This window comes from Cryptomeria japonica, chromosome 7 (genome assembly GCF_030272615.1).
Source record: "Cryptomeria japonica chromosome 7, Sugi_1.0, whole genome shotgun sequence".
NCBI lineage: Eukaryota > Viridiplantae > Streptophyta > Pinopsida > Cupressales > Cupressaceae > Cryptomeria > Cryptomeria japonica.
This window is the reverse complement of record NC_081411.1, coordinates 488,651,917-488,674,422: the sequence shown is the minus strand read 5'-3', so window position 1 is coordinate 488,674,422 and position 22,506 is coordinate 488,651,917.

Below are 22,506 nucleotides of genomic sequence, written 5' to 3'. Positions count from 1 at the left end.
ATAGTAGATAAGGACACCGAGTCTTGTTTCTTACTTGCCCATGAAACCAATTTCTTACCTAAAAAGAATTCTCCACCACTGGTGTTCTTCTGGTCATCAACATCACCAGCCCAATCAGTGTCAGTGTAAACACATAACATGAAATCATCATTGTTTGGATACCAAAAACCATAATCCATAGTCCCCTTCAAGTACCTGAATATCCTCTTTACAACAATGACATGACTCTCTTTCAGATCAGCTTGATATCTACCAGCCATGCACAAAGCATGCATAATGTTAGACCTAGTTTGAGTATTATATAATAGTCCACCAACCATAGATCTGTACAAACTTTGATAATCTTTCGTAGATTCATCATTCTTAGACAAATTACAACCAGTCACCATAGGATTTCCAACCGGTTTGGAGTCATTAATCCAAACTTCTTCAGCAATTCCTTCACATATTTAGTTTGAGATATAAAGATACCTTTTCCAATCTGTGAAATCTACAAACCTAATAATTTTTTTATCTCTCCTATCATGGACATCTCAAATTATTTCTACATATCACCGGAAAACTTCATGCTCAAGTCACCATCACCTCCAAATATAATATCATCAATAAAGACTTTAACAATCAAAATGTTATGAATCTCAATTTTGAAATATAGATTACTATCAGCAGTACCTTTATTAAATCCCAATTTTGACAAATATTTATCCAATGTAGCATACTAGGCTCTATTGGATTGTTTCAATCCATAAAAATATTTCTTCATTTTACATACCATTTCTCCATCATATAATAATAAAAATCCATCAGGCTGCTCAATGTAGACTTCTTCCTCAAGATCACCATTCAAAAAGCTAGATTTGACATCCATCTGATACACCTTGAAATCTTTATGAGCATCATATGCAAGCAATGACCTAACAACTTCAAGTCTAGCTACCAAAGAAAAAGTCCCCCCATAATCAATTCCTTCTTTCTATGAATATCCTTTGCATACCAATCTTTCTTTATTTCTGACAACTTCACCAGCTTCATTCAATTTATTCTTGAATACCCATTTAGTACCAATCACATTCTTATCTTTAGGTATAGGCACAAGCTCCCATGTATTATTCTTTTCAATCTGATCTAATTCTTCTTCAATATCTCTCATCTAATTTTCATCTTTGCAAGCCTCAATAACATCTTTAGGTTCAATTTTAGAAATAAAACATACCTCTTCAACAACTAGCCTTCTTCTAGTCATCACACCTTTATTTCTATCTCCAATAATCTAATTTTCTGAAAGAATCAATATTACATACTTTAAAGTCTTCTGATTGTTCTAATTTTTCAGGTTCCTACACCTCTCCACCGATACAAGAAACATCTAGATTAACAGTCTCTACCAAATCAGTTTGCTTCAATTCTTCAATCTAATTAGGCATTATAACAACATGCTGACTATCATCATATCCACATGCTCTGATCTCTTTTCTATAATCCTCATCAACCTTTACATTTGCACTCTCTACTATCTTTCTCAATCTCTCATTGTAGCACCGGTAGAATTTTCTTTGTAGAATATCCCAAGAAAATTCCTTCATCACTTCTTGCATCAAACTTTCCTATGTCGTCATCTCTCTTGATATAACATTTTCCACCAAATATTCTTAAATATCTTATAGTAGGAACATGACCAAACCATATCTCATAAGGAGTCTTACCAGTATCACCTTTAATATGAACTTGGTTGAATGTGTAAATAGTAGTGCTGACAAATTCTCTCCAATAGATCTTCGGAACATTCCCTTCAATTAGCATAGTCCTTGCAACATCCAAGATAGTCTTGTTCTTCCTTTCAACAACTCCATTATGTTATGGGGTTCTAGGAGTAGATAATTGTCTTCTAATTGCATGCTTCTCAGAGAATGAATCAAACTCACTGGAACAAAATTATCCTCCCCTGTCAGATCTTAGACATTTCACCTTCAATCCTGACTTAGTCTAACCTTTTCTTTGAATATCTTAAACTTGTCTAATGCTTCAGATTTATGCTTCAAAAAGACAACCCACATCATCCTGGGATAATCATCAATTAGCAACATAAAATATCTATCTCCCTGCACACTTCTAATATTTGTAAGTCCACATAGGTCGGTATGCACAAGATCTAGCAATCCATCAGATGTACATTGCTTGCTCTTGAAAGAAATCCTTGTTTGCTTACCCAATTGACATTCCTTACATACCGAATTAGTAGGCTTAACAATCTTAGGCAGATGTCTAACAACTTGAATAGAACTGATCTCAATCATTGAATCAAAATTAACATGACACATTCTCCAATTCCATAACCAACTTTCACCAATCTGAGCAATCAAACAACTTTTCTCATCAGCTTTGAAATGAAAAATATTACTTTTAGTCTTAGTTCCAGATGCAATCTCTATACCAAAGGCATTTAGGATCTTTCATTTACCATTCTTGAATTGCAAATCATAACTTTTGTCAGCCATCTTTCCAACACTCAAAAGATTATTCTTCAAACCTTCAACATACACGACATCACTAGTGTTATGCTTACCATCAAATGAAATAGAACCTCTACCACATATCACACAGGCTTTGTCATCTCCAAATCTCACTATTCCACCATCATACCTTTCCATACTCACAAATTTTCTTTTATCACCAGTCATATGATGTGAACAAATGTTGTCAATCACCCATTCATCGTTCTCTTCAACTTTCGTAGCTAAAGTTTTCTCCTCAATAGTGCAGCTAGTGGAATCAACAGATACTGGTCCATCTTCTTTGATATCAATAAATACAACTTAATCTCCTTCTGATTCTTCATTTGTAACTCCTTCATCAGCAACATAGTACCAGTTCTTCTAATGCTTATACTTTTGGTTAGACTTGTAAAGCTTATCATACTTATCATGCTTCTCATATCTATCATTTCTATCATGCTTATCAAATTTATTATGTCTATCATATTTAGCCATTCTCTCTGGGCATCTAGAAGCAAAATGTCCTACCTTATTGCAAGAGAAACATTTCAAAGGCAGTTTTCCATCATACTTACTAGCTCCTTTAGGCATTCCTTGGGCAATCAATGCTTCAAGCTCATCTAGTTCTCTTTCTTTATCTTCCATCTTGCTTCTTTCTCTTTCGTATCTAGATATTCTGCATTCTTCAGGATCATACTTCTTCTTTCTGAATACAGATGCTCTAAATGTTGTTTCAGACTTTCCATGTGATTCACCAAATTTTTTCAACTCAAATGTAGCAATATTTCCAACCAACATATCTCTTGTCACCATAGTCACACTCCAGATCTCATCAATAGAAGCTACCTTATGTTTGTAAGAAGGAGGCAAAGATCTCAATACCATAGTAACAATTTTATCTTCTTCAAGGGTTCCACTAGTACACCTGATACCTAGGACAAGATCATTCACCTTAGCCATGAAAGTGTTTATGTTCTCATCCTCTCCCATATTCAGCATCTCATACTTCCATTTCAAACTCTACAACTTAACAACTTTCACTTGTTTATCTCCTTCATACAAGGTCTCAAGATTATCCTAGATCTCATGTGAGGTCTAAAGTCCCATTACATTAGTCATCTCTGAATTAGTCAGGGCACTCAACAATGCTTCCTTCACTCTAATGTTATTTTCATCTTCCTTGATCTCATCCGCAGTAATCAATCCATTCTAAGGAATAGTATAGACATTATTTGTAATCTTCCAGTAATATTCTCCAAGACATCTCAAATGTACTTCCATCTGGTTCTTCCATATAGCATAGTTACTTCCATCAAATCTCAAGCTCTCCTTCTTAAGGATAACACTTCCACTTCCAATTGCCATCTCGGATCTCCTCAAGTGGTTAAGATTCTTCTGGAGGATCTAGCTTTGATACCAATTGTTGGCAACAACAATGAAGGAAAACTGAGAGGGGGGGTGAATCAGTTTTCACTGGATCTACAAACTTAACCTCGAAAATAAATATGATAAACTGCAGCAACAACAAAGATAAGAAGATAAATAGCACAACATAAAACACCAAGATTTTGACGTGGAAAACCCGGTTAAGGGAAAAAACACGGTAGGAACCTACCCATAATAAGATGATACTCTGCAGTAGTATGTGAAAATATCACAATGGGGAATGCACATGCATTCAAGCACACTGCCTAGAGCTCACTACTCAAAAGATAAGGACCTAGAAGGGTAAAACCCTTAGGGAAGTCTCACTGACTTACAACAAGATTCAGACTATAATTCGTAAGGAATGAACTGAAATAATAACATCTCCAAATTCCTGATTATTATTCTAGTTAAGTACAATTGTCTACTCTACAACACCAATCTCTGCAAGATATACCACTCTTACCACTCTCTAATAATGCAGACACAACCATGATACCTAAATTACATGATAATATCACCTATTTATACAATTCATCAAACTAAAATATGAATCCTTATTCGCACATATACCACTCTCTGATAATGCAAACACAACCATGATACCTAAATTACATGACAATATCACCTATTAATACAATTCATCAACCTTGACAATAAGGTCGGCTAAACCTTCAACTCACAATTACAAAATTACATCACACAATACAAAGATCAACCACCAGACCAATATAATGATATACATGACATAACATGGTCCTAAACCAAATATCAAAATTCTCATCACCCCTGGAAATCACACCAAGATCAACCGCAACATGCTACACCACTAGGAAAATCGCATATTATGAAGAACATCATCGGTTGAACAAAATCACCAATAACTTGCACAATGATCAATATGGATCATCAAGACAAATAGGACACAATTAGGAAACACCAGCAAGCACGTTAAAATCATTAGTAACAACAACACCAATACCACTTATCAAATTTTCATCGATCAACATCTAAACCTCAAGAATACTCAAATAGCAGCAACTGTCATGAAGAAAAGATAACTTGCGGAGTACCAAATCATGAACCATCTAAAATGAAGATACATAAGACCATCCAAAAAAATCTCCCAAAATATCAGTTTAAGATCTGATCATACCGGAATATACCGGAGGAAATACTGAACTCTGCAAAGCACTGATCAGATAAGAAAACTACAAAACCGGATCATCTGGTATGATCAATTAAGCTTCTCGGAACACCAAAACTAATACGGAAGAATATAATGATACTAGAAATACTCCATACACCAAATCGTAATCCCAATAAACCAATCTGCAATCACTAGAGTAGGAATATGTTGACATCAATGACAACAACATATCCTAGCAGCAACAATGTCTAACATATTATGATACTGATGAAGGTGTGATAGATAATGAATCTGAGAAGGAAAATTTAGGAGAGTAATGCATGTTCATTTCTATCAAGGAATATGATCTAGCGATTATTGATTCTACTAGCTGCATTAATAAGGAGAAAGCTTTGGCTGCTAAAGTTGAAGAAAAATACGAATGGGTTATTCATAGTGGCTCTTCTCATCATATGATAGGTGATAAAAGTAAGTTTGTGAGTATGGAAAAGTATGATGGCGGTGTAGTAAGATTTGGTGATGACATAGATGGTATAATTTGTGGTAGAGGTTTCATTTCTCTTGATGGTAAGAATGCTATTGATGATGTCTTGTATTTAGAAGGTCTAAAGCATAATATTTTGAGTGTTGGACAAATGGATGACAAGGGATATGATTTTCAATTCAAGAATGGAAAATATAAGATCTTGAGTGGTTTTAAAATTGAGATTGCATTAGGTACAAAGACTAAAGGTAATATCTTTCACTTGAATGTTGGTGATAAAAGTTGTTTGATTTCTTAGATTGATGAAATTTGGATATGACATAGAAGGATGTGTCATGTTAATTTTGATTGCATGGTTAAGATAAGTTCTACCCAAGCAATGAGAGATCTTCCTAAGTTAGTAAAGCCTTCTAATCCGGTATGCAAGGAATGTCAATTAAGGAAGTAGACACGAGTTACTTTCAAAAGAAAACAGTAGTAGTTCTAATGGGTTATTGGATCTTGTGCATACTGATTTGTGTGGTCCTTCTAGAGTGAGAAGCTTGCAGGGAGACAAGTATTTCATGTTGGTGATTGATGACTATTCAAGGATGATGTGGGTTACTTTGTTAAGGGAAAAGTTTGAAGAATTGGAGAAGTTCAAGATTTTTAAAGCTATGGTTGAGACTGAGACAGGGCTGAAGTTGAAGTGTCTGAGATCTGATAGAGGTGGTGAATTCACTTTTTATGAGTTCAATGCATGGAGTGAAGAGACAATTATCTATACCTAGAACCCCTCAGCAGAATGGTGTTGTGGAGAGAAAGAATAGAACAATTCAGGAAGCTGCTAGAAACATGATGATTGATAATTGAAGGAAATGTTCCACATATGTATTGGAGACAAGCTATGAGTATTGCTATATACACTTTTATCTGAGTACATATCAAAGGTGATACTGGTAAGACTCCTTACGAGATGTAGTTTGGTCATGTTCCTATAGTTAAATATTTCAGAATTTTTGGTAATAAATGCTATATCAAAAGAGATGAAGATCTAGGAAATTTTGATGCTAGATGTGATGAAGGAGGGTAAAGGAACAAAATTGTGTCACGTTTTAGGCCAACTTATCAACACAAGTGAATTTAACTAATTCTAACTAAAAATTAATTTTAGTCAAACATATGATCTATATAGATTCATTATAGCTAAGTTATATATGGGCCACAACTTTTCCAATTGGAAATGTCTACTAAATGTATATTCTATACCACTTTGGGTCTAATTACCAAAAAAATAATTTAAAAAAAACTAGATGTTTCAACAACTCCTACTCTTATAAAAAAAATTTTGAAATATAAAAAATACCCTTTTATAGATCTATAAGTGAATTTTCCAAAATATATATCTTTAAATATTTTAATTAGTTTTAATATTTAATATTTTATTTTTCATTGAAAGTGCATCATCAACACATAAATATGAGCTTGATTATTTTATCAAGGAAAAAAAATAATTAAATTTATTAAATTTTTTTAAAAAATATGATGCAGTAGAGAAAATAATCTATGTCAAGATGATATAATTATTTTGTAATTTGGATAAATAATTAAGAAAAAAGGTGGTGGTAATTGGAAAGAATTATATTTCAGCACATGCAACTTTTCAAATTTATTGAAAAATATATTTATAAAAAATAGTAAAAAATATATCCATGCACTAAAGTTTCTAGTTATCAATATTTACAATAAAATTGAAGAAAAAAAGGTAAAATTTACTAAATAAAGTGTGGTGGCTTGTGTAACTTCAATTTGAATATTTTATCAGCAACCAAATTATAGTGTTTACTTTATAAAAAACTACATTCAAATAATTCTTTAAATTTATGTTAAAATTACAAACATAAAACAAACAAAAGAATATAAATTTTATTGGTTTACATCATTTCAAAATTCAAAACATATATTTCACTTTCTATTGATTTAATTTAAAAATTTGAATCAGCATTGACCATCTCCTTTATAAAAGTGTGACACAGCTTTGTACTTTTACCTAGAAATATTTCTTGGTTACTCTACTAAGAGAAAGGCCTACTAGTGTTATAATAAGAGATTGAGGAAAATAGTTGAAAGTGATAATGTGAAGGTTGATGAAAGCAATGAGAGGCAAATCAGATCTTGTGGATATGATTCATATGATCAGGATGTCAATTCAGATAAAGGAAAACAAATGCAAACCCATAATCAAATTCAGATTGTTCTGGAAAAGTGAGAATGAAGGAGAAGGTACAAGTGCTAGTGTAAAAGAAAGAGCTCAAGAGTCTAGAAATTGGGAAAATTCTAAGACTCCTGGGTATGTAAGGTTGAATCATTCAGAGAATCAGATAATAGGAGATAAGAATAAAGGTGTGATAATTAGGAGAAGAATTGTTGAAGAATATTTCTTGATTTCTAAAGTTGAACCTAAGGATGTCAAGAAGCATGAAAAGATGAAAAATGGGTTAAACCAATGAAATAAGAATTGAACTAGATTAAAAAGAATAATACATGGATTCTTGTTCCCAGACCTAAGGATAAAAATGTAATAGGGTTTAAATGGGTCTTTCAAAATAAATTGAATGAACAAGGTGAAGTGGTTAGGAATAAACAAGATTCGTTTGTAAGGGTTATTCTTAGATGGAAGGAATTGATTTTGAGAAGACTTTTTCTCTGGTAGATAGAATTGAAGCTGATAGATTATTTCTTGCTTATGCTGCTTACAAAGATTTAAACATTTGTTAGATGGATGTCAAGTCAGCCTTTCTTAATGGTGAGTTGAAAGAGGAACTCTATATAGAGAAACCAGATGGATTTCCATTGACAGATTAGGGAGATATGGTTTGTAGATTGAAGAAAGCACTATATGGAATGAAGCAAGCTCCAAGAGCTTGGTATGCCAAATTGTATAAGTATTTGATGAAGCTTGAATTCAATAAAGGTACTACTAATAGTAATCTTTATTTCAATATTGATCATGATAACATCTTAATTGTTGAAGTTTTTGTTGATAACATTATTTTTGGTGGAGATGATGGTTTGTGCAAGAAGTTTGCTGATGATAGACAAAATGAATTTGAGATGTCTATGATTGGCAAGATGAAATTATTTTTGGGATTGCAAATGACTCAGTTGGATAAAGGTATTTTTATATCACAGTCTAAATATGTGAAGGAATTGTTGAAGAAGTTTGGTTTAGATGATTCAAACCCAGTTGGCACCCCTATGGTGACTAGATGTAAGTTGACAAAGGATGATGATTCTTTGAAAGCAAATTATACTAGATATAGATCTATGATTGGTGGATTGTTATATTTGACTCAGACCAGACTAGATATTATGAATGTTGTTTGTCTTGTTGCTATATTTCAAGCCAATCCTAAGGAATCTCATGTTGTAGCTGTGAAAAGAATTTTCAAATATTTGAAAGGAACACTTGATTTTGGTCTATGGTATCCTAAAGATGATGACTTTACTTTGAGTGATTTTACTGATGCTAATTGGGAAGGTGATGTGGATGACAGAAAGAGTACTAGTGGTGATTCATTTTTATTGGGAAAGAGATTGGTTTCATGATGACTAATAAGCAGAATGCAATTTCTTTATCTACTGCAAAAGATGAATACACTGTTGCTGCCAACAATTGTACTCCAGTGGTATGGATGAAGCAGATGTTGAAGGATATCAGAGTTATTTTTGATGAGCCTACTACTATAACCTATGATAATTCAAGTGCTATCAACATTTCTAAGAATTAGGTGCTGCATTCAAAGACTAAGCATATATCAATCAAGTTTCATTTCTTGAGAGAGAAGGTGAATGAGAAGGAAGTCAAATTGGAGTAGGCATGTACAGAGAAATAGATTGCAGATATATTTACTAAGCCTTTGCCTAAAGATACTTTTGAGTATCATAGAGAGAAGTTAGGGGTGATTTCCCCTCCTGATAATAACTAAGATGCATGGATTTGCATTGGTTTGGTGGACTTCATAGAGACATCTTGTGATCTGGATTGATGAGTAAGGCTACTAATCAGGGGGAGTAGTCAGTGTTGTGGTTTAGTTGTTCAGATTTGAGATTTTGGCTAAACAGGGAGAGAATCATAATTTGCATATGTGCCTTTTGCATTGATGTCTAAGGGGGAGAGAATCATGTGAAAAACTACCATATCATGTGCTAGATCTTAAGGGAAGATTGTTGAGAGTTATGGGGATATTATTGGTAGTTGGATTATTTATTTGCATTGATTGTTTTTCACATTCATATATTTCCATAAATGCCAAAGGGGGAGATTGTTGGATATTGTTGAGAAGTTTGCTGAGTGATGTGTTGTCATTGATGTCAACATATTCCTCTATGTGTTCCAGTGTTGCAGTCAGTTTAAATGAGTTGGTTTGGCCAGTGTGTTGCATATGAGTTGTTGTGGATTAAAGGGTTTTGAGATAAGTATCTCTGGTTGATTCAACTAGAGTTTCAGTGGTCCGCATGGTGATTTGATCAATTTATGAGATCCGGTATTGCAGTTGGTTTTTCAATTGTTCGTGTAGATCAGTGTTCTAGATTTTTCTCTGCATTACTTCACGTTGCAATATCTTGGTTTGTGGATTTGGAAGAGTGTTTGGGACATTCTAGTGTGTCCTCAATTTAGATGGTTCATGATTTGGAGGTCTGCAAGTGAATTTTTCAGTTTGACATTCAGTATAGTTGATGTTCTTGAGGTTCGGTATAATGATGATGAAGATTCTAGTAAGTGGTGATGTTGCAGTTGTTGTTGTGGTAATTCATGATGCTTGTGGATGTTTCTAGATCTTGTCCTATCCATGTTGATGGTTCGCATTGATCGATGTGCTCGTTGTTGATAATTTCTCCAGTATGTCATGTTATGTGGCATTCTTAGCTGACAGGTTGATTGTAGCATGTTGTGGATATCCAAGGAATAATTCTTGAAGGTGTTTCTTGTTCAAGGTGTTGATTTAGGTCCATACTATGTCTTAACCGATATTGCTTTGGTTCGCATGTTATGTTGCAACGTGTATGGTTATATCTTTATAATTTGTGATGAGTGTTGAGCCAACCTTGAAATATAGGTTGATGATTTGTATAAATATATGTAATAATCATATGAGAGATGTATATACGAGAGTATCTGTGAGTGTATCCAAATGTGTGTGATCAGATAAGTGGGTGAACATATGTTTTGATCTTTTGGAAGTGTGAATAAGTGTGGTAGAGAAGACTAGATTGTGTGCTTAACTGGAACTATAACCAGGCATGAGGAGATCCTATTCTATTAGTTCATGATCTTCTAGATGTAATCCAAATGTTTTTGTAAGGTAGTGAGCCTTCCTAGGGTTGTATCCCTTTGTTGTTTTTGAGTAGTGAGATATAGGTAGTGTGTCTGAATGCATGTGCATTCCCCATTGTAATATTTTGTATACTCCTAATAGGGTATCATCTCATTGTGGGTAGGTTCCCACTATGGTTTTTCCCTTAACTGGGTTTTCCATGTCAAAAATCTTGGTGTTATGTGTGTTATTGATGTGGTGCTGATTTGTGCTTTCATTGTTAATTATTAGATCTGAAATTGTGTTTGGGTTAAGTGAAGTTTGTGAGCAAACTGATTCACCCCCCCCTTCTCAGTTTGTTGCATTGTTGCCAACACCCTTCACCCTAAGGAGTTTGTCTTCCCTCTTACTATCCTAATGTACACTTTATTCATGAATCATATTATACAATTGGATTTTCTTATCTTACCATTCTTACTATTTCATCCATGTTTTTGTATTCACATTTGCAGTTCTCTACCAAGAATAGCATAAGATAGTTTTATCAAGAGTCTTATATGTGTAGTCTGAGTTAGTTTATCAAATGACTAGTGTGAATTATCACTTTAGTCATTATTATCTATATTTTTAAATCTCATATGTCATCTAGATTTTGCTATATTCAAATCCAAAGGGATTTTATTTTGATATATATTTGATTTTCCACTTGATTTATCCACATGAGAACTCAAGCCTAATAATCTTAGTTGTTTATCATTATCAATGTATAGAAATTTGTGTTCCTCCTTATGCCTTAGGATTACATTCCTTGTGTCTATGGTTTCCAACACATAATAAAATATTTTTATTACCTTTGTTCCTGAGGGGACACATCCAAGTTTTCCTTCTCTTTTAGAATAATTTCTTTCATTCTAGACCACTCAAAAGGATCTGACCCCACCACTTCTAATTTATCCTGGGAAGCTCCATGATTTGGTAGGTTATCAGTTGTCAAATTTTCCTCCCAATATATATGAGAGATTGTAAATTATCTTAATGCCTCTAGTAACCCCCATGTTTCCAACATCCCCTTGAGCTTCTAATTGGGCATAGTTTTCCTTATTAGGGCATGAATGCATATTTCAAAATAACCCTCTATATCTATTTTTTCAAATTATTTAATTTACAAAGGTTCAATCTAAGAATTCACACTTCCACCTCTACTTCATTATTAGTAGTGACTCCAAGGTTCTTTGAAATTGCCATACACAATTACCATTTCCATCCCTAACAATGCACCTGACACCAACTTTGCCTAGATTGCCCTTTGTTGCACTATGTAAATTCAATTTCCATATTTCTCGCTCTGGTGCTTTCCAGTTGGTGTTATTCATTCTTTGTGACATCATTCATGACAAGTTATGGCCTTTTGAGTTATGGACAACTCTTCTATATCTCTTCATGCCATCTTGAAGATTTGGTTTTTGGTTTGAATCTACATTTTGCATTGGTTACTTCAATGATATTATTTTTTATTTGTCTAATTACATCTTTAACCCACATTTGATATTCTTTAAAAATGATTCGATTCCATTCTTTCAATATTTTCCATAGAAGCAAGGATGGTGTTAGTAACCACAGGTCTAATCATAGTGCCTAGTGTTTGACTCTCAACAAATTGTTTATAACTTCCTTAATATCCTACTACTACGGGTTATACCATTGTAAGGCACTTTGTCACCAATCCTATCAACTACTTGCAAAGGGACATGCTAGGAGTAAATGATGTTGGGAAAATGGTCTCAACCTTGCATTTACATAAGGTTAATATTTATAATAAGTTTTCATTTGAGAATGAATTGGTTCAAAATTTTCCCAGGATTTGGATTGGCTAGATAAGCATGCTAGTAAATTTTTGTTGCGAGGTCATAACTAGATTTGAATATATTTAAGTTTTTATTTTTGAAAGTTGTTATGAAAGTTTCAAATTCAATTTTGAGGGCTTTAGAGGCTCCGAAATGGCCTAAAAAGTGCTCATAAGATCAGTTCCACTTTATTGGGTGGTTTTAGCTCATGGTTTTGTAATACCATTTGATGGTTTCAGGTATTGTATCTCCTATATATGAGGTGCATGAGATGAAGGTTGTGTGTAAGAGTCTTATAGCTATTGAGTTACCTCTAAATCTTTGGTTCGTGATACTATTGTGAAAATATTGCTCTACAAGTATATTGTGGTCTATTATTGATATATGAATAATATATTGGGTCACTTTTGGAGTGGTTGTTGTAAGGATCTATAATTTGTTTTGCATTACCTGCCTAACAAGGTTAGTGTAGGAAGTTGTTATACTACTTAACTTCCTCACAAGTGGTATTAAAGCCTAATCACCTTTGCTTTCAGTTGTGGGTTTTTGAGTTTTTTGAACTAATTTAGATTTGAATGGAAGCTTGTGCAAAAGATACTTTTTGATCTTACTACAAAAATTATTAGATCGCAAGTTCATTGGAGAGAACAAAGGCTGAGAAATTTTTTGGAAGCAATTTTGAGATGTGGAAGTTGAAGATAGACGATGTTCTTATAGATCAAGATATGTGGGATGTTGTTGATGCAAATGTCTCAATACCTTTAGATCATACTATGGCTATTGAGTTTAATGTTATGGACTATAAAACTAAGGGTATAATTAGATTGTTCTTGAAAGACTCTATTCTAATCAATGTCCATGAACAAACCTTTTCAAAGAAGCTATGTAATAAGCTTGGTGAGATGTATCAATCCAAATATTTATTGAATCAAATTTTCTTGGGGAACAAATTGTATTCCTTGAGAATGTAAGAGGGTGGATGAATTATAGACCATGTGGAAGCATTCAATATGTTTTTGGCTCAATTAGCATCTATTGGTGTCAAGATGGATCTTGCTTTGATCTTTGCTTGATTCATAGGATTCTCTTGTTATGGTATGAGTAGTACTTCTATTATTTCAAAGTTTGAGGATGTGGTGGGTGACTTACTTGGTGAAGAGATGTGAAGGAAACCCTAACTATTCATGGAATACCTAAGGAAACATACAAGAAGAATGAGAAGCATAATAAATCTAAGTCCAGAGGGAGATTAATATCTCATGGAAAGTCTATATTCATTTGTTGAAATTGCGATAACATATTCGTAAGGACTATAAAAAATAAAAGAATAATAAAAAGAAGAAGATTGATTCTAATTCAGACTTTAAGAAGGAAGATGGTGATGCATTCATTATAGATCTGGCTACTCATGCAGGTAATGATGCATGGTTAACTGAATCAGGTGCATTTGTTCATATGACTTCTAATAGAGATTGATTTTTTGAATATGAATAATTTAATGGAGGTAAGGTGTACTTGGGTGATGATTCACATTTTGATATTGTTGGTCATGGTAAAGTTATAATTAGGTTTCCTGATTAAAAATGATTAGCGATGTGTTGCATATCCTTGGCCTAAAACAAAAATTATTATATGTGAACAAACTAATAGATGCAAGTGTGCAAGTAGTCTTTTCTGATGTAGGATGTAAAATGGTTATGGGTGCTATGGTAATTGCTAGAGGTGTCAGATTTGACACTTTGTATAAGCTATAAGCATACACTATTGAGTGTAATATCACTTATGTAATGAGTAAATTTGTGGATACTTCATTGGAATATTTGAGGGTTTCACCTTCAGCAGATGGACATGGCTTTTGGGTACCTAAGGTTCTCTTTAGTTTGAATAAAATTTAGCTACGAAGAAGACTATGTTATGGCACCGAAGGCTTGGCCACATTGGAGAAAAGGGTCTAAGGATCTTGTAAAAAGAATACCTTGTTGAAGGTTTGGATGATTGTAATCACGATTTTGATTTCTGTGAGCATTACATTTATGGAAAACAAAACCACATTTAGTTTTACTTGAGTTCTCATAAATCTTGTGGTGTTTTTTTTTTTTTGGGTAAAGGTGGTGAATCACCATAATATATTAATATTTAAATAATGGAGAATACATAGAACTAGTTCAAAGAGCAAACCGGAGGAAAGAGCCAGTAAGAAAACCTCCAGTTATGGCTTGAATTTTAGAGAAAATAAAAGAGCAACCTATACTAAAATATCAAAATAAGCCTAATACAAGCTACATCAGGCTCAGCCTGAGTATTCTCAAAGAAGAGATACAATAAGGACCTCAAAACCAATCATATAATGATTGGAATGTTGATGTGGACTCATAGAACCCAAAAATTGCCCAAAAATGAAAGGGAGAAGCCATCCTCGGAAAATTGATCCCATGAGAGGCTACCGAGAAGATTCACGCACTTCTAAATTATCTAACAAAAAATAAATCTTGTGGTGTTATTCATCTTATTCATTCCGATTGTTTTGGTCCTATAGATGTTCCTTCCATTGGAAAATCCATATATTATGTTTTATTTATTGATTATTTTAGTAGAAGAACATGGGTATACTTTCTAAAGAGTAAACTAAAGTTTTTAGAAAGATTTAAAGAAATGGTTGATTTGTAGAATGGAAAGAAAAGAAAAATCTTATGGATTGATAATGGCGGTAAATTTTTCTCTAATGGTTTTGATAGATTCTGTAAATATTGTGGCATTAATAGAAAAAAGATAACTCTGTATTATCCACAATAGAATGGAGTTGTAGAAAGAATTAACATGACACTAATGGAGAAGGCTAGGAGTATGTTGATTGGTGCTGGTCTAGAACAAAAGTTTTAAGTTAAAGCTATTGCCCCTACTTGCTACCTGATTAATAGGTTTCCCACATCAGCTCTTGTTGATAAAACACTTATGGAGGCATGGTCGAGCCACAAGTCCTCATTGATTAATCTTAGATATTTTGGTTGTGAGGAATATGCACATGTGCCAAAGGAGAAGCAAACAAAGTTGGAGAACAAGGATTTGAAATGCATCTTCATTAGATATAGTTATCGTGTAAAAGGATACAAGCTTTGGGACCCTGATGCATAAAAGGTATTACATAGTAGAAGTATTATTTTTAGAGAAAATAAGTCTCCTATTACATTACAACAACAATAGATTAAATTGGAAAATGCCATTCAATTCCCTTCTATGTTTGAAAGAGTTGAATCGAGACCCCTAGATAGGCAAGAAGTTGAAGAGAGCTCATCTAGCTCTGAATCTTTAGAAGAGGAGGAAGAACCTCCAACTCAGCTTGTTCGAAGGTCTACAAGACATAGAAAATCACCTAAAAGGTATTAATTTGATGATTGGAGATATTTTTTTCTTTGAATATTAATATGGATGAACCTAGATCTGTATAAGAGGCCTTAGGTATGAATGATAAAAAATCCTAGAAGATTACTATGGAAGAAGATATGATATCTTTGAAAAGGAATGATACATGAGATCTTGTACCATTGCCTAAAGGACGAAAACCTATTGGTTGTAAATGCGTGTTCAAGAAAAATATTGGCTCAAATTGGAAAAATGACATCCATTTGTTTTTTTCTTTCTATTGTCGTGCTCATGATTTAGAGTTTGAGCAAATGGATGTGAAAACTACTTTTCTTCATGGTGATTTGGAGGATGATATTTATATGACACAACCAGAGATGTGATAAAAGATAAAAGTAATTTGGTCTATAAATTGAATAAATCTTTGTATGGCCTCAAATAGAGTCCTAGGATGTGTTATCAAAAAATTGATACATACATGTTGAGTTTGGGATTTGAGTGTTCTAAATCAAATCATTGTGTATATTATAAATCTGATGGTGATGATTTCTTGTATATTGCATTATATGTTGATGATATGTTATTCATTAGTAAAGGGAAATGTATGATTTTAGAACTAAAGTGTCAACATGCTGCTAAATTTGAAATGAAAGATCTTGGTGCAACAAAACAAATTCTTGGGATATATATTGGAAAAGATAGAGAAAATAGAAAGTTATAGCTAAGACAAAGTAAGTATTTGATTTCAATTTTACAAAGGTTCAACATGCAGTAGTGTAGACCACTATGTGCTCCTTTTACAAACGAAACAAAATTATCTATTTCAAATTGTCCTAGATCCTCATCAAAGATGGAACACATGAGAATAGTTCCTTAATAGAGTACATTTATAAATTTTATGTATGCTATGGTTTGTACTAGAGTAGATATTGACCAAGTAGTGGGATTTCTTTCCAGATATATGTCTAATCCTGGTAGAGTTCATTAGGATGTAGTTAAAAAAGTCTTCAAATATTTGAAGGGTACATCAGAGTATTATTTGTGTTATTATGGTAATTTGGTAGGAGAAATGATTTCCCTTGATATTAATGGTTATCTGGATTCAAACTAAGAAGGTGATATTTGATAGCCGAATATCCACCAATGCTTATGTGTTTACTTTATTTGGTGGTGCAATTAGTTGGATGAGTAAGCAACAAGTTGTGGTTGCTTTGTCCACTGTAGAAGCCTAATATATGATAAATACACATGCTTGTACAGAATCCATTTGGATTAAAAGGATGTGTTTAAATATTGGAATAAAACAACATAAAATAACAGTTTATTATGATAGTCAAAGTGCAATTTGCCTAGATAAGAACTTGACATTTCATGCTCAGACCAAGCAAATTAATGTTCAGTATTATTTTGTTAGAGATATGGTCAAAGATGGTAAGGTGAAGCTAATTAAGGTACAAATTTTGATGAATGTTAGATTCTTTAACTAAGGTTGTGAGCACACAAAAGTTTAGAAGGTGTTCGGAGTCTATCGGATTCATGGCCCCTAGCAATTAATTTATGTTGTAGATACTCCCTTTTCTCTAAGTCCAAGGTAATTGACAAGTGGGAGAATGTTAGGAAAATGGTGTGTCAACCTTGCATTTACATAAGGTTGTTGGCATTTTGAGTTTGTTGGTATTTTACATCAAGATTGCATTAATGATATGTTGTCATTGATGTCAATTGAACCGGTAAATGGTATTCATGTTATTGTTCATATTGTTGTTTTTGATATTGGCTAGTAACTGGTAAGAAGATATTTGTGGAAGATGTTGTAAACCTGTATGTTAAGTTTGTGAGTTGAACCGATGTAAAGGGTTAAACCTTTCCATGTAATGTAACCGGTAAACCCTATCAACTGTTAAACCCTAACCGACCAAGTTTGATGGTTTGTTATCTGATAAGTGATAATGATGGAGACACGTTTGATCATTTGATTAAGGAGATATTCAATTTGTTTTGGCACGTTTGTTCTTGTCTGGGGAAGGAGAAAAGTGGATTGCATCTAATGCACAATGTGTGATGAGTTACAAAGTCCAATAAAGCGGTGATCATGGAGTGGTTGAAATTGTCTTGAAGAATGTGAAGAGATTGTTATAATTTCTAACGGTCAAGATTGTACTGACTTGTTTGTAATCTCGATGATGAGAATTAGGTTTTTGCTATGTTATCGACCTAATTGATTTCTATTTAAGGTCGATGAAGTTGTTTGTTAAGGTTGTTGGCAAGGTTGGTAGAAAACCTATTGAATGTATAGTTGCCAGACTGGTGAATGGATCTACACTTTGAGTGAAGGCAGACTGAAGTTTATAGAAGGATCTGATCAAGCAAGAGTAGTGCTATCCAGACATAACAACTAAACTGTTATTTTCTAACAATTAGAGTAGAAGTTAAATCCCTTAACTGGGTAAGCTCTAACAAGCTTGGTTTCTCATTAAATCCTCTAACAAGGTGGTCCATTAGTTTGGATTCTTAAATCCTCCAGTGAGGTTAATCTTAATAGGGTATTGTGCTTCTAACAAGGCATATTTGTAAATCCCTTAACCAGGTGATTCCTAACTAGAATTAGTTCTTACCAAGACTTATTGTAAAGCTCTAACAGGCTTTGGCTCCTAACAAGGCGAACTTGAAAAGAGTTCAGATAGCTATACTTGTGAGTCTCATCTCATCGTGGTTTTTACCTATTTGGGTTTTCCACGTATAAACATTTGTGTCAAGTGGTAAATGCTTTTGTGGTTGTGATCTTCTTTGTTGATTTGGTTAATCTCTGATAAGGCATGTTAAGTAGAAGCATTAAGAGATAAATATGTTGAGTTATGATTAAGTGTTGTTGATATTCACAAGATTGAAGTTGTTTACTGTGAAAGTTGTCATAACAGTTAAACCGGTTGATGTCAAGTATTCGTATGATTATTGATCTTGACTAATATATGATTTCTTTGTTTGACTGAGTTTGAGTATGGGAACTTATTATCAATTTTTCAGTATACTGATTCACTCCCCCCCCCCCCGCTCAGTATTCTACCGGATACTTATTCTTTCATCATACCATCAATTGGTATCAGAGCATCTCAGGTCCTCTTAATCTAAAAGCCTAACAGCTTGAGGAAAAGATCTTGTAGATCATGATGAATAAAGAAGGTCCGAAGTTCAACAAAGATAACTATAGAATATGGAGTGACAGAATGAAGATTTACATTAAGAGTCTTGGTAGTCATTATTGGGAGCATATAGAAAATAAGTATACTACACCTACTGGACCTCTAACTGATGATCAGAAGAAAGAACAACAAGAAAATCATGAGGCATTAGAAGCTATTATCAGTTCTCTGTCTGATGCTGATTATGTAGATGTTCATGGTCTTGAAACTGCATATGAAGTATGGAAGAAACTAGAAGTGATTTATAGCGGTGATGAACATGTTAAGATTGCCAAAGAGGAGAGTCTAAGAGGCAAGTTTGATGACATGAGAATGTATGAAGGTGAGAATATCCAGCAGTATGGTCAAAGGATTAAAGAGATAGTTAGTGAGATAAAGAGTGTAGGAGGGAAAGTGGAAGATGCCACAGTAATTAGTAAGGTACTAAGAACCCTTCTATTGGTCTATGCTATCCGAGTTGCAACTATTTAGGAGTTGAAATCCATTGATAAGACAAAGGTAAATCTTGACTCTATTATTAACAAACTTACTGCTTTTGAACTAAATGGCTATGATGGTAGTGTATAGAAATCAGAATCTACATTTAAAGTTTCTGTCTCTAACCCATCTATGAGAAGAAGTAGAGATACCGGCCATAACTATGAATCTAGACCCAGTTGAGATGTTGAAGATGAAGACAACTTAGTAGAACTTGAAGCATTGTTGGCAAAACGACTGCCTAGAGGCACTGGTAAATATAGAGGTAAGCTACCTTTTAAATGTTTTGCATGCAACAAGATTGGTCATATAGCAGCAAATTGCCCTAATGGTGAAAATGAATACAAGAGAGAGAAATTTAAGAAATACAAGGGTAAAGGCAAGAGAGATTTTCTTGTAGCTATTGACAGTGGTGTTACTGATGAAGAATCAAATGATGATGTTAGTGAAGGTATTGTGTTTGTAGCAATTAAGGAAGAAATATCATATTAGAAGGCACTAGTATCCAGAATGGATAACTCTGATGATTGGATCATTGATAGTGGTTGTTCACATCACATGACCGGTGATCGGAGCAAATTTCTTTCCCTGAAGGAATTCGATGGCGGTGTTGTCAGATTTGGCAATGACTCACCCTATATGGTTAATGGTAAGGGAGCTATTTCTCTTAATTGGAAAAGAAGTGTTGATGATGTCTATTGGGTTGAAGACCTAAAGCACAATCTTCTTAGTGTGGCACAACTTAATGACAAAGGATACCCACTAGAATTCAGAAATGGTATATGAAAAATCTTTGACAATAAAGGATAATTGATTGCAACCGGTAAACAAACCAGAGGTAATCTATTTCATCTCAATCCTAAAGTTAGCAATTGTTTGATTGTAAAAATAGATGATAGCTAGCTTTGGCATAGGATATTTTGTCATATTAATTTTGACAAGATTATTAAAGTAAGCAAGTCTAAGACAGTAAGAGGTCTGCCTCAGCTAGACAAACCGGTTAATGCTCTTTGTAAAGAATGTCAACTAGGAAAGATGACTTCTTCAACATTTAAGAGCAAGTCCTTCTCAGTAGAGCACTTGTTAGATTTGGTTCATATAGATCTATGTGGACCAATAAGAACAAGAAGCATTCAAGGTGACAGATACTTCATGATCTTCACTGATGATTGTTCAAGGATGATGTGGGTCACATTATTGAAGGATAAAAATGAAGCATTTGGTAAATTCAAGGCATTCAGAGCCTTAGCTAAGAAAGAGAGTCGCAAAAAGATTAAATGTCTAAGAACAGATCAAGGCGGTGAATTCACTTCTGTAGAGTTCACTAAATATTGTGATGATAATGGTATCAAGTGGTAGATTTATGCACCAAGGACACCACAATAGAATGGTATAGAAAAAAGAAACAATCGGTCAGTGATTGAAGGTGCTAGGACTATGTTGATACAAGGTGGTGTATCAAAAACATTTTGGAAAGAAGATGTAAGTACAGTTGTGTACACAATGAACCAAGTTCTGGTAAAAAGAGGTGATTACTTAAGAAAATTTGAAGCTAAGAGTGATGAAGGCATATTCCTTGCCTATTCTACCAAGATTAAGGCCTATAAATGTTTCAACAACCAGACACATAAAATTGTTGAAAGTGTTGATGTTCATATAGATGAATGTCCTAAAATTGCAGAAGGAACCAGTTTTGAGAATAGGGATGAAGATCCTTGCATTTAGCTTTTGGAACCTGAAACTGTTAAATCAAAAACCGGTAAAGCAAATCCTGATGAACTTGTTCAACCAGAACAAATAAATTCAGAGGAAGATGACAATGGTGAAGTTGAACCTGAAGAGAATGATCATGTTATTCCTAGGTATGTGAGACTGAATCACAGTCCTAAACAGATAATTGGGGATAAGGATGCTAGAGTACTAAATAGATGGAGAATAAGAGATAACTCTTGCATGATATCCACCTTTGAACCTAGAAGTGCTAAAGAGGCATTTGGTGATGATCATTGGGTGAAAGCTATGGAGGAAGAGTTAGATCAAATTGAGAAGAACAACACTTGGACCCTAGTACCCCGACTAGTAAACAAGAATGTTATAGGTACTAAATGGGTGTTCAGAAACAAGTTAAATGAAGATGGTGTTGTAGTTTGGAATAAGGCAAGATTAGTATGCAAAGGTTATGCACAAGAAGAAGGAGAAGACTATGGAGAAACTTTTGCACCAGTAGCAAGACTGGAAGGTGTCAGAACATTGCTTGCATTTGCAGCTCATAAAAAATTCAAGGTATACCAAATGGATGTTAAGTCTGCATTCTTGAATGGGATACTAGAAGAAGAGGTCTATATAGAGTAGCCTGATGGTTATGCATTGACAGATAAGGAAGACATGGTATGCAAATTGCATAAAGCCTTGTATGGATTAAAGAAGGCACCTAGAGCATGGTATGAACGGCTTCATACTCATTCGATGAAGATAGGCTTTACTAGAACCAGTGATGACAACAACATTTATCTCAAGTCTGAAGGAGATGAAATACTAGTTACTGAAGTATTTATAGATGACATTATATTTGGAGGTAATGATGACATGAGTAATTGTTTTGTACATGTAATGAAGAAAGAATTTGAGATGTCATTGGTAGGGGAAATAAAAAATTGCATAGGCTTATAGATACATCAGATGAAGAATGGTATTTTCATTACTCAATCCAAGTATGTGAAAGAGGTTTTGAAGACTTTCGGTATGAGTGACTGTAAACCAGTTGGAACCCCAATGGT